Below are 14,776 nucleotides of genomic sequence, written 5' to 3'. Positions count from 1 at the left end.
CCAAGGAGCATTCCTGAAAAGTCCTGGCAGACTTCCAACAAGTTACTTAATCTTCAGACATCTCACAGGCAGAGTCTTGACACAGGTTTCCTTTTTTCTTTTTCCTTCCTTCCTTCCTTCCTTCCTTCCTTCCTTCCTTCCTCCCTCCCTCCCTCCCTCCTTCCCTCCCTCCCTTCCTTCCTCTCTCTCTTTTTCTTTCTTTTAAGTGTATTCTACACAAAACAGTCTCCTCCGCCTTCACTGATGCCGCCGACTATGCCCACCACCAAGGCCACCTCTGAACTGGAGTTCAGGTGCAGAACCAGCCCCTGTCTCTGCTTTCTTTTCAATACCAGAGCACACAGCACTTCTTCTGTAGGAGTCTCTGCCCATATCCTCTCTTGTGAATCTTGCAGGTTGCTCACCCTCCGGACCTTTGGGCAGAGGCCTGCCAGTCACAGGACAGCTGTGTCACAGAGTGGCAGCCTGAGGTAGGTGGCAGCAGCCTCAGAGATACTGAATGCCTTTGTTAGTAAAGAACCAGTAGAAATGTGTCTAGGCAAAGTGCTCCTTCACATAGTTGAGAGACTGCATGACCTTCTTTCCATGAAGGTTGGGCCCAGCTCAGGGTGTTTGGGTGTATGGACATCTTTCTCAGCACCCATAACTTCCTTCTTAGCAACCTCAGAGATACTGAATGCCTTTGTTAGTAAAGAACCAGTAGAAATGTGTCTAGGCAAAGTGCTCCTTCACATAGTTGAGAGACTGCATGACCTTCTTTCCATGAAGGTTGGGCCCAGCTCAGGGTGTTTGGGTGTATGGACATCTTTCTCAGCACCCATAACTTTCTTCTTAAATAGGAGTCAACAGACAGCAATGCAGTTCTTCTTAGGCACCACCATTGGCAGCTGCAGGGTCCAAGTGGAGGCTGGAAAGAAGGGGCCTTTGCACAGGTTTTGAGCTGTGACAAGCTTATGTGTGGTAGTGGCCCTCTGCTTTACAAGATGTCCACTTATGCTGTAACAGAATACCACAGACTGGGTGGTTTACAAAGACGTCTACCTCTTACTGCTCTAGAGTCTGGACTGTCCAGCATCCATGTACTAGCATCTGTCTGGTCAGGGTCTAGTTGCTGAATCAAAGCATAAGGCATAGCAAAGGGCATTATATGGCAAAATTGGTCATTTCTGTAATAAAACTGCTCCTGTAAGAGCCAATATCATCCCATAATATCAACATCAAACCACTCCTGAGGGCAAATGCCCACGTCCCAAAAGTGTCAGCATGCCATTTAAATTTCAATATGAGCTTTGGAGAGTACATTCAAACCACAGCACATGGAATAAAAATCAAACAACACTCACTTGCCAGTCGCCTACTGTGAACATAAAGATCAGCTCAAGGGCTAACAAAATGAGGGCAACCTCAACACAGGCAGTGATGGTGAGGACACTGCAGATTCAATAAGTCATATAGGACTTGGCTAATGACCAGGTGAAGAGGAAGAATCTAAGAAGAATTATTTTATTAAATTATTTTATTGTGGTATGTATGCAAAGGAATATCACTTGGCCATAAAAAAGAATGAAATCTTTTCTGTCAGTGGCAGCAATGTGAATAAAACTGTAGGACATGCCGTAGCTTGAGACTGGCACAGAAAAACACACCAAGTGCTATGTAGCACACCAATGATCTAAGCACTGAGGAGGCTGAGGCAGGATTACAAGGCCAAGGCCAGCCTGAGATATACAGGAGCTCTCTGCCAGTTCAGCAACAGATTGAGAGGCTGTTTTGACAGAACAATGAAAACGAGAATATTGCACGCTACTGCTAATGAGTTATTGCTCATTTGTGGAAACTAAAAATTCCATAAATAGAAAGTAGAGTAAATTTCCACTAGAGACTGAAAAAGATGAGGAAACCAGGAAAATGAACAGCAAACCACAGCTAGATGGGGAACTGGTTCTAATGTACAGTAGAGCAGAGTAGCCACACCATGCAACAACTTACTATGCTCTCCAAAGTAGCTAGGAAAGTTGCAAGTTTTCTGATACATAGAAATGATAGCATTCAAAAGCAGGTGTGGTGGTTCACCTATAATACCAGCACCTGGGAAGCTGAGGCAGGAGAACATCCATGAATTTCAGTCAATCTAAGCTACAAAGTAAGTAGCAGGCCTACCTAGGCTACAGAGTGCAATACCTGTCTCCAGAAACTGAAGGAGGAGGGCTAGAAAGAAGGCTAAAAAGCACACACTGCTCTTTCAAAAGACCTGAGTTCAGTTCCCAGAACCCAAGTTGGGCAGCCCACAATCACCTAGAACTATAGCTCCAGGGGATCTGAAGCCCTCTTCTGGATTCTATGACATCCACGTTCACATGGGCAAATACCCACATGCACATACATATGATTTAAAATAAAATAAATCTTTTTAAAAGGGTAATGCTTCAGGCTAGGTCAGTAGCCTTGTGGTCAACTGCTTGCCTAGAATGCAAAGGGTTTGGGTGTATTCAGTTCTCTGCACTAGTGGGGGCAGAATATAAATGACAATACTTGAGGAGATTGAATGAATAATTCCCTGATCTTTATTTGATGAATACACATTCTATATATCACATTTCAATACCATATCTTTTTAATAAGAATAAATAATATATCAACTGAAATCTTTAAAATTTATATTTTTAAATAAAGACTTGGGCACTGTGTCAGTCAGCTTTCTTTCTTGGTGACAGATGCCTGACATGATAAACTTGTAAAGAAGTGCAGATTGGGCTGCGGAGATGGCTTCAGAAGAGCATTTACAGCTCAAGCATGAAACCTCGAGTTCAGATTCCCAGTGCTCACATAAAATCTGGGTGTGGTAACATTCATCTGTAACCCCAGCTCCAAGGAGAGTAGAAACAGACAGCTCCCAAGATCTTGACAGTCAGCCAACCTAGCCTAATCAGTGAGCTTCAGATTCAAGAGACAGCTCACAAGGTGTAAGGTGGAAAGCAACAGGGGAAGACTTGTAAAGTCAACCTCATCTGTATACAGGCTAGGGCATGCATCTGCACACACACACACACACACACACACACACACACACACACACAAAACGTAAAATTCAGTGAAAAAATAGACCTGGTTTACTTTGGCTCACTCTCCTGCAGATTATTATGGGGGGGCGCGTTTGGTGGATGTGGTCGTTTGAAAGAAAATGACCCCAAAGAGAGTGGTACTACTGGGTGTGGCTTTGTTGGAGTATGAATGGCCTTGGAGGAAGTGTGTACCTGTGGAGATGGTTTTGAGGACTCCTATATTCTCAAGCCACACCTAGTATCTCAGACTACTTTCTGTTGCTTGCAAGCCAAGATGTAGGATACTCGGCTACTTTGCCAGCACCACGTCTGCCTTCACACCAGCATGTAGCACCATGATGAAAACGGACTAGACCTCTGAAAATGTAAAGCACCCTAATTAAATATTTTCCTTTATAAGAGTTGTCGTGGTCATAGTGTCTCTTCCCAACAATAGAAACCCCAACTAAGAAAGTGGAATTTAGAGCATTGCTCTACCTCTTAGAGTTTGTTCAACACCAGAGCCTAGGACTGTTTAGCATGTAGGCCAAATAGTACCAGATCTTCATATTTCCTCAAAAGGTTTTATAATTCATATTTGTGGGTTCCTGTTTGTGCCTGTTTTGGGGGGTACACATCTATGTTTATGCTTACTCATGAATGCCAGAAGTCAATCTTAGATATCATTCTTCAGTCTACTTTGGACTTTTTAGTGATTATTATTATTTTATTGTTTTTATTACTTGTGTACTCGAGCAAGTTGTGACACATGTTGTTGCATGTTTTCTGACCTGGCAGGTCCCGTCACTCTTGAGTGTCAAAATAAACACACAAGACTTATATTAATTACAAAACTGTTGGCCGGTGGCTAAGGCTTCCTATTTGCTAGCTCTGTCTTAATTATTAACCCATTTCTATTAATCTAAGTATTTCCACATGGTCATATCTTATTGGAGAAGGGTCCAGACTTCTAACTCCTTTGGTGGCTCACATGGTGACTGACAAGCATCTCTATAGAGAAGAGAGTGATTTCCTGTTTGTCCCTGCTTATATCCTGATTCTGCCCAGCTACGTCACTTCCTGTCCATCTGTACAGACCTCCAGACCTATATGGTTAGCTAGTGGCAAGTTTCTGTTCTCTGACCCCCAGACAGGCTTTATTTGTGCAAGAAAGATATCACCACAGACATATACATGCCAGAGTACATTTGTTGAAGTCCGAAGACAACTTTCAGGAGTCAGTCACTCCTTCCATCATTGGTATGAAACTCAGGTCATCAAGCACCTTCATCCACTATGCCATCTCTCTGATAAGACCTTTTTATGAGACAGGGTCTCTAATTGCCCTGGACCACAAGTAAATTAAGATGCAAGCAAGTGAGTTCCAGGACCCTGCTCATCTCCAACTCACCAATGCCAGGCTTACAAGTGTATACCATTCATAGTTTTAAAATACATGTTTTAGAATGCAGTTATCCCATTTCAAATTTTAGCACCACAGCTAATTAAAATTTTAAGACAGTACTGTCAAGGCCATACAAAGCATATCTGATGGCCTGAACTGGCCTTCAAACTACTGGTTGACATGCTGTAGGTTAGACAGTCCCTAGGCTTTTCTGGTTCTTTAACAATGGAAGAAGACTTCCATGTTCAGGAATTAATCTCTAAAATTTTAAGGGGTTGAGGATCCTCAGTGGTAGAGTACATGCCTAGAGCATGGGATCCTAGTAGCAGAAAACATAAAGAGTAACCGTGAGGAGTTGATTCATTTGATAAAGATACTTAATGCTCCAATCCCAAAAGTTGTTTTCTGACCTCCACTTGCAAACAATTATGAGTGACACACGTGTGAACATGCACACACACACACACACACACACACACACACACACACACAAACACACAATAAAATTTTAAGATAAAAGAATATGGTTTTCTGGGCTCTGGAGAAGAGCAGAGATAAATAAGTCTAAAACAATACAATGCTGAGTGTCCTTCAAATGTCCTCACATGAATATTTATTATGCACAGTAGTGAACCTCACTCTCATTCACCTTATAACACAACAGGGTTTGAAACTGTTTAATAATGCTGCAAGACTAAAGTATTAATCCTCAGAATAAATTAAGCATTGCTTTCAATCTTGGTCATATTAAAAAGAATGCTGTCATAGTGGAGGCATGTAAAAAAATTATATACAAGTAGATTTTCCCTATTATGAAATTTGGAGATAATGCAATCTAATTTTCTTTAATTCCATAATCATTTGTTATGTCTCATCAACTTCTAGGTGAAGAAGATAGTTCTAAAGTCATCTGTTGTCTGTGGTCAGCTGGTACTTCTGGCAGTCAGGGGCCTCACATTCAGAACTTCTGTCTGTGCAGACCATACGGTCTGATGAGTCTCGGGACTTTCTCCACTGCCTGTGGAACAGGCTTTCCCAGGCTCACACAAGTCTCAGGTTAAAAGAGAAGTAGAGAGGGCATGCCAATGGGTTCACCTGGGTTATGTGCTCATCCCTTGTCTGTATTTAAATTTGTGTCCTCTGATCTATGCCAAAAACTTTGAGTGCCTATTTTTTGTTTAACTTAAAGCAATATAAATACTAGTAATCTAGTATCTTACATTTTGAAGAATAGATTTATGAAAAACACCTCATTGGCTAAACGCAAAGTGTTGACAGGGTTATATCTGTTCTGGGGTTTCAATGGGGTCATCCCTGTCCTTGCTTTCTCTAGTGCCTAGATGTTTGTTGTGTTTCTTTTTTCTTATGTTTCTTATTATTAATTTTAGGTTAGTATACAGAACAATAGGTTTCACTTTGACTGCATTCCCCTTTGTCCCATACATCTGCCCCACAGGTCTGACAAAAGCAAGCCTTGCTTACCAGTATCATATGAAGAAATATATGGCTTTTTCCTATTATACTCTTATGACACCCTATGGAAGGCCTCACCATCCAGTGGGAGCAGAAAGGATATGTGATAGGTAGGGTTTTAGTTGGGGAAGGTGGCAGGGGAGGAGGAGAGGGAGAGGGAACTGGGATTGTCATGTAAAACAATCTTGTTTCTAATTCAAATAAAAAATCTGCAAAAAAAAAAAGAAAGAAATATATGGCTTTTGAAGCTACAGTGCTTAAGAGTAGTCTATCTTCATTTTTTTCTTCAATACCACAAACTAAATGATTTATAATGAACAAAAATTTATTGTCTCATAGTTCTAAAAGTCGAAAGTTCCAAAATCAAGAGACTGCAATGGGCAAGGACATTTGCCCTTGTCAATTTGAGGCTGCAAGACAAAGAGAGGTAACTGAGAACAAGAAATGCTCACAGTCTCAAGCCCTTTATCTTCACCATCGTTCACTCAGGAGAGTGGAGACCCCATGACCTAATCTTTTCCCCTTAGACTCCTTATCCCAACACCATGGCATTGGGAGACACATTCTAATTGTACCTGCAAGGGTGTCCTCTCTGGATTCCAAGTGGGCCTACGTCTCTATTTTGTTTGGATGCTTTCTCAATTTATCTCAAATAGAATTGTTTCTAAGCTTGCCTAAGATACCTAGGTGTAGGGAGACACTGTAGCCCTGCCTCCTAGTAGCCCAGACAGGTGTGCTGGGACACGCCCATAAGGGCGTGGTCAGGGGAGGTCTAAAGGTGATGCAGGAGGATTCTTAAGGGACAGTGGACATGTGGATAGCCCCTTCTTCCTTCTCTCTGGCCTGTCTGCCTTGCTGCTCCTGGCACGCTTTGGCTTGCGCTTGGCTGGTGTTTATCTGAATAAAGAAACCTTAGCCTTAAGGACTGTGGATCGATGTCTTCATCTAGGTATCACCAAGTGCCAACCTCCATCCCTCCCCCATCCTGCTCTTCCAGCCCTCATATGGCCCTCCTCCTTTATGACCAGAAACTGTTTCACAGAGCATGTTCTCTGTCTTCTGCTGTTCTGTAGCTTATACGCCTTAAGTATTATTCTAAGCACTGGCTCAACGGCTTTCAAGTGAAGTCCCCAAGATCTCATTTACCTTAGGTCAGGAGAAGGTCTAAGAGTCAAGCTCAGATCTTGAATTCAATGATTTATCATGAAATCAAGCAGAAAATAGTCCTAGACATTCTCTCTTCATCAGAAGCTGCTGGACAATGGAAGAGATTAAAGCAGAAATTTCACAATAAGCTAATCTCTCCTTCTACCTTGGCATATATTCAGTTTAACCATAGTAGTATTTAATGTAATCTATATGCAACTATTTCACAAGTAGATGTAGTAGCATCTTCTTCCACCAGTGGACGTGAGACAGTGCACCCTGGGGGCATGGCTTCAGGTGTGCAGATGTCACCGCATACAAGGAAGAGGAAGGGCTGCCTCTGTCACTCTTGGGGTATGGTCTTCCCATTCCTGGAGATGCAGTCTCTGCCCTTCCAGATACTCTGATGGCAACCCAAAAGAGCTGGAGCCAACTCCTCCTCTTCCTTATAAGGGGTTATATCTGCAAGCCGAAAGCCATACCCATAGGATGCACCACCACCCCAAGTCCACTGATGGAACAAGATGCCACCACAAGCAGATTTTTGTCCATTTGTGAAATTTAAGGAAAAATATGGCAAAGGAGTTTTTTAAGCCTGCAAAACGATCTGAGTAACTTTGAGTTGACATTGTATGCATCCTTAGCTTGAACTGCTTGCATACAATGTTCTAAGAGTCCCCTGGAAAGAAAACAAAAAACGTTAACTCAGTCACCACTTTGCAAGATGCTTGATTCTGTTTTCCAGCTTGTTTAAAACACTCCCTTGGGATAGCTGAGTCATTTTAAAATTTACACATAACTGGTCATAATAAGGCAATGACTAGAATATTACATTTATAGTATATACATCTAAACTTGTTTAGATATGAGTATTCATAAAAATAGAGAATTAGCTGGGAATTTAATGGTAAATTCTTCAGCTAGGGATGAACATAAAACAAGCTTATCATTTCCGCTCGACATGATTCACCCCATTCTCAAAGCACTGTGGGCATTTGATTGTTTCCAATTCAACAGTTTTGTGCACTGGAGTCGTCACTTTGTCTAACCCCTAAATGGAATATTGGAATATTGCAGAAACATGTTTACCTTTTGACACATACTATCATGAATGGTTTTTTTTTTTTCTACCATGTACTTGCATAGGTTTTGTCTGATTATAAAGACTCAATGGAGAATATGAGTTCTTGGAAGTGAAGAAAAATACCCATGAATTAAGTGTTTCTGAGAAAAATGTCAAAACAGAAACCTGAAAATTTGAGAGAAGATTGAAAATGATACCATATCTTTATAATAATCAAATAATTATGATGATGATGATGATAATGATGATGATGATGATGATAATCTCAGAGGTCTCTGAGTACATTAAACAAAAATAGGACCTGAAGACTCTGGACAGAGTTATTCTAATTGCACATCAGACACTTTCAAAGCAACCTCCTTGACCAAGAAGCGCAGAGCACACTCACAGATGGAACAGACTGGTGGCCTTTTCTCAAGAAACCGTAAGACAGAACTTTTACATCAAGGACTGTGAAAGGCAGCCCGCAAGTCCCCATCACAGTAAAGTCTGGAGAGAGCACTTGGTCAGCTGTTGGAGAATCCAGAAAACCATCTTCAGCATGAGTGGACATGAGAATGTTGACTTCTGTGTTCTTTTGTTGTCTTCTAGCCTGAAAATTAGCCAAACAGCAAGAGTTTACACATTGGCATCCAGGAGCCCAAGGCTCTTTTGCTGTGCGCAACATTTCCTTTGACCATCCATACAGCATTGTATATCTGCATGGTTGAGGCCTTTGGGGACACAGGATGTGCATGTTTGATGAGTGGTTAGGGCAGGGCATGATAGTACCCTCCATAATGCAGGCTGTGAGCTTTGGCACTAATGCCTGCTCTCAGGGCCCTCTGACACACTGACTCAGGAACCCCAAGACAGCTGATGGAGGTGCCTGGTTTTTGCTACAGACATTGATAGCTGAAAAAAGATGGGGGAGGGAGGGGGAGGAAGGAAGGAAGGAAGGAAGGAAGGAAGGAAGGAAGGAAGGAAGGAAGGAAGGAAGGAAGGAAGGAAGGAAGGAAGGAACAAGGAAGGAAGGAAGGAAGGAAGGAAGGAAGGAAGGAAGGAAGGAAGGAAGGAAGGAAGGAATCAAAAAGCCACCAGGTGAAGTTGGCTTTTCTGGATGTTTTTTAAAAGGTATTTTGCAACAGTCTTTGAAAGGTTAAGGCTAGGAACCATTTTTAATCTTCTGTACTTGAAGTGAGAAAAAAGTCTGAAAGCTGGTGCGTTCTGGGCTCAAAACTGAGGCAGCCTCGCCCTCTCTCTCATCTCCACTGTGCAGCCTCTGTGACTCCATTCACTTCCCCTACAGGTAGCAGGATCCGGGTGCTGGTGCTGAGGTTTTCTCCTTTCATCCAGCGGAGACCACAAATTGTGAGAAGTGAAGCGCAATTGTCTAGGGTCCCAGTTAGGCTGAGTTCTGCATGAACTTCTGCTTTGTTTCCTGGCTAAGAAAACGCCCCGCCTCCTGTTTGTTTCCTGGTGGTTGGGTGACCCCTGCTGGTCACACGGGAACATTACTGTCTTTCTAATTCTGCATTGGTCAGCATTTGATTCCAGTTATCAAGCTGCTTCCAGGAACACCTTTTCTTGGTTGAGATGGCTTATATTAATACCCGTTTGCATTTCCGGTTTATTGCGTTTAAGCCCACAGGTTTTTTTAAATGTTCTCTGTAACATGATTACACACAGAGCCACGGAAAACATGATTTTGCTCTAGTCCGTGCTCACAAGTGTTGATTCAGTAGGCTCATACTGACAGAGAGGGTGACAATTTTATATTTTCTTGAAAAATACTAGCTGGCAAAAAACACGGGGCTTCCACGTTTTGGAGGCCAGCTGGCAGCACAAAACAACATTTGCTTAACTCCTCAGCCGAGTGCTCACATTGATGGAACATACATAGCTACCCAACCATGGCACAAAGCAATCTATGGCTCACACAGCCAGAAAGACTTTTAAATAAAGTTAGAAACATTTCACCATCTCAGGAATCAGCAGCCTATCTTTGCACTGCTCCATTTGTAAAACAACTAGCATTTATTCGTTGAATAGCCTTTATTCGATAGACATGCTATGCAGAAGGCTTGAGGTTGTGTAGGGAAGATAGTGGGCGGGCAATAAGTCAAAATGGGAGGAAATGGTCTCCTCTAGGCTGAAACAATATTAAGTCTATATATTTTGAGCCTCTTACCTGTTCTTGTGTATTAAGTAATTTATTCCAGTGGCTGTTTCCTTTGCTGGATCTCCTCTATGTCGTTGAAGTAATAGCACATCTATGATCCCCTTGACGGTAAAGAGCAAACTACAATCTCTCTTCCACCACTGCCCCTCTCACAACAAGCAAAGGTGAACCTTTGGGACAGCCATGTTAGTTATCTCTGAGGATTTTACAGCAGTTGGCTTTAGCTGAACAGCGATTGGCTGCCTTGAGTTCAGCCAAGCAAATGAAGTCCTTTAGAGACACACTGTGGAAGCTACAGTTTCAAATGTCTGTGAAATGGGGACTTCGCTGGCAGAGAAGCCACATAGCATTTAAAAAGCCTCGGGTTCAGTCGCCAAGATAGAAAAAAACATCAACAGTGACAACATAAAGAGAATACAGAGAAGGGAAGGGAAGCACTAGGTTGCATGGATGTGTGTGGGTATGGATAGGATCTCAAAAGCTTCATTTATACAAAACACCAATAAGCAAATGTCCATACCATTCCATGAGCTGAGGAAGCACCATGATTACCAAATAAGTTGGTGAGATTTAAATGAGGCAGCACCTGCTACTTTATGATTTCACAGTTAAGTTTTAAGGCACATATTGAATTGTCTCCCTCTCTTTAGACTTTGCAGACCAAGCTATTATTTATTCTATTTATTCATACTTTCCCTTGAAAAGTCAATCCTCCCTAGGCCCAGAAAAATTTTTGTTGTGTATGTTTTCAAACTCTGAATTCCCCTCACTGTTTGCCTTCATCTTCCCAGCAATGAAATGCCTCACACTGAACACAATATCCTGGGCTTTTGAAAAGGGTCGCTGTGAATTGCTAATAGTGAAGACCTTGCCTGAGTTTTGAAAACTGAGCTGTTGGAAAACAGTGAACTCACAGTGTTACCATTTAAAATCTCATCACAACTGTCCTTTTTTATTTTTTTGAGATGCATCTTCCCCTCATAAAGTCTCTCTACTGGGCATGATTCTTGGAACACTGTGACCCTTGCAATAGACTAATTTTATTGAATTTTTCTGCTTATCTTCTCTTAAAGCTTTTATTTCCAGTATTTTTTTCTTCTAATTTTTCCTGTCCCCTACTTTCCAATGTTTCAGTAACCCTTAGACCTTTGAAAAAATATTTGCAAATCCATAATGACTTCTTGCTTCATGACCCTTTTCAAAGCAATGTTTTCTTTGCAAAGAGCTCAAAGCCACTAACAAAAGCTAAGGTCATACTTGAAACACATCTCTGCTTCTAACTAAAGATAAAGGGATAACGGAAATGGAAACGTGTTTTCAAGAATCCTAAAGATATTGAGCACTGATTGAAGGTGTGTATCAGAAGATTCTCCACCCTTTCAGTGAAGTGGGGTAGCCCTGTGACTACATCTCTTTTCTATCCAACTTGAAATTTTAAAGTTTCTCCAAGTTCACAAGGAGTAAATTGTCTAAATAGTGTAGGATTTATCCTACTAAAAATATTTTTTAAGTACTGGATCAGTTGCTCTGTTTCCCAATTCCCTCCCTGGAGGTATCTGTAGGGAAAGCTGTAGCCACACCTTCTTAGGAGCTGGCTACAGGTGTGCCTGACCAGGCTTGTGAGGGCGTGGTCAGAGTGAAGTAGTGGGACTGCGTTTTCGGTTTCGGTTTCTCTTTGCTTCTTGCTGCACAGACCTGTACCACGCCAGCTGGCTAGGTTGCTCTGTAAGTAAGGCTTTTCCCTATTAAATACCCTTATATTTCTACCTGACTCTGTATTGGTAATTTCCCACAATAGGTATCAGTAAAGTTTCACTTAATAACCTCCATCTCAGCTACACACTTGGCTGGGCCTGGATAGCTGCTTAGCTTCACTGACATTTTTAAATCTTTGGATTTTTCTCTCTTCTGATCAAGGGACAGATATTTCCTAATCTAAATGTTACCCGTGCTCTACACATTCTGCACCATAAAGTTTTCACTTTTGATGGAAAACCATCGCATGGTTGCCTTTTTTCCCTGTCACATAGATGCGTGTGGAGATAAACTGCAGTATCCAAGATCACACACACACACACACACACAGAGAGAGAGAGACACACACACACACATACACACACACACACACACACACACACACACACACACACACACACACACACACCTCACTCTTTCAGATCCTGAGAGAGGAGCACATAGTTCCTCATCCCTCCCACAGATGCTGCCATGCTGTAGGTGACCATGCCCACAGCATCCTTAAGGCTTTGGTATGAATTCCAGACACTAGGGCATAGCACGGTAGACTGACCAACAGGAATGGAGCTTTGCTTCACAGATAGGTGTCACTATAGAAGTAAAGACTTTCATTAATAATCAAAAAAGTTGGTGGATAACCATAATAACACCAATTTCCAAGTTCCTGAACACTCAGAGTGTAACAAATGTCCATGCTGAAGACCAGAGGCAGTGTGAACCTTTCAACAAAAGATGAAGTAAATACTCATATACCATTTCAAAGATGAAGAAACACACACAAAGAGACTAAGAACTTGCTAGAGGTCTGTAGCAGCAGTGCCCAGGGCTGAAGCTCAAGCCTCCAGCCCAAGTGTGCACTCCTGGTTTCTGTGTGCTCTCTCTGATGCATGCCAAGCAACCAGCATCAAAGCCAGAGCCTGTTCTAGCAGATGCACAAATTGTTTCAGGACTGCCTAGGTATGCTCTCCACTACCAATAAACACACCCTGGTTTCCAGAACTGTCCTCACATTGGAAACATGCACAATATCTCTGCATATTCACCCACAGAGCCAGGGTAGCCTCTATCTGAGAATGCACTCCTGAATAAGGAAAAATATAAACTCCCTATCTTGCCCTCAGGGAAATAACAACTGAACCAGAAGGTGAGGCAGGTTTTTGAAAAATCGCTCCACTCCCTCTGCTTTGCTCTCAGAAGCGTCCATAAGTTCCCTTCTGTTCCCTGGTGGGATCTAAGCATCTCTCAGCCTAAGATGCAGAGTAAACACCTTTGCATTTAGAAGATTTGTTCTGCTTCCCATTTGCCTGTAGCTGCCTTTTGCTTCTCAAAAGCCTCTGATATTAAGACATCATGGCCAGCACCTGAGGCGAGGCACACAGCAAACTCAAGCTGTAATCCTGCCATTTGTGCCTGCCCTTGTCTAGGTATTCTTGACCTGACTCACAGTAGCTTCCTACAAACAGGTCTCAGGACCACTGGGCCCCTGAGAAGAATGGTTCTCTTATCACCCTGTGAAAACACAGAAAACTGAGTAAGCCCACAGTTGCCCTCGAGGTGCCCTAAAGTCCTTAGCACTGGGGTTATACACCCCATCACCTTAGACTTTCATTATATCAGAAACTATGGCCTCAGGGACGCATTGTGGTGGAGAAATTGGCTTCTATGATTGGCCCATTACCTTAATTTTCCTTATCATTGCGAAGAAAAAGAAGTGAATATTGTCATATCCTAAAAACCACTAGTCCCACCAGTGAAACAGGAGCTACCATTGACACTGTATAATGTGTCCTGGTCCTGAAAAGGCTGTCGTGGTCTGAAGTGAATTTGAAGCAGTTTGAGGAGATACATGCTACAAACCACAAAGGATGTTAAAGGAAGCAGGTGTCAGAAGTTAATTGTCAGCCTCTGAGTTCCCACCAGAGAAGTAGGACTGAGTTCTGGTGCTTTTCTTCCTGATTTCCTCCCAGAGAACTGTGGCTAAACCTCCCTTGATTTTTAAGAGAAGATAGAATATTTAAAAAGTAAACACATCACCTATTATGTATGTTACAGAATATGGAATACTGGGGGAAGTCCAATTAAGTTAAAGATAGCTCTACAATACAATGTATAATAGCTACCTCTCCAAAATTCATATATTGGAATTGTACTGTCACTGTAATGAAATGCTAAAAACATACTACTTTAGAAGACAAGCAGTTTTGTTTGGCTCATATTTTGGAGGCTCAAAATCTAAAGGGCATACCTAAGCAGTGTTTAGTGAGGACTGCATCATCTGTGCCTACAGCAATGATGAAATCTCCTGTAGGAGAAAGCCAAGAGAACTAAACAAGGCCACCCTTGCCTCCACTATATCTCTCTCCAGAAAATTCAAGAGTCTCAGGAAAACTGTCTTCCAAGGGCTAGTTCCCCTAATCTCCTTAGACCTCCCACTGATCCCCTAGAATGTTCTATAGCAGTTCTCAATACTGTCACCCTGAAAACTCAGCCTCCAATTATACAAACACCTAATGGACACAGATGACCATCCAAACCATGATGTACAGAATGGTGGTGTTGGGTGATGATATCTTTGGTCATGGCCTCACTACAATGCCCTTGGAGAACTCCCTCTCCTCTTCCTGGGTAGGCCTGCAGTGAGAAGGTGTCATTGCTGACCCAGGAAGCTTGCCCTGACCACATGCCAAATGTGCCAGCATCTTGATATTGGA

The 14,776-nt window shown here is 42.3% G+C and overlaps 1 pseudogene; it reads right to left on the bottom strand.

Annotated features, from left to right (window-relative positions):
• Nucleotides 1–237: 237 nt before the first annotated feature.
• LOC113832879 lies at nt 238–881 on the bottom strand (annotated as a pseudogene).
• Between the last annotated feature and the right edge of the window lie 13,895 nt (nt 882–14,776).

Source organism: Cricetulus griseus (genome assembly GCF_003668045.3).
Source record: "Cricetulus griseus strain 17A/GY chromosome 1 unlocalized genomic scaffold, alternate assembly CriGri-PICRH-1.0 chr1_0, whole genome shotgun sequence".
Lineage (NCBI taxonomy): Eukaryota > Metazoa > Chordata > Mammalia > Rodentia > Cricetidae > Cricetulus > Cricetulus griseus.
Note: the sequence above shows the minus strand (reverse complement) of the source record. Positions and strands in the feature narration are given on the sequence as shown.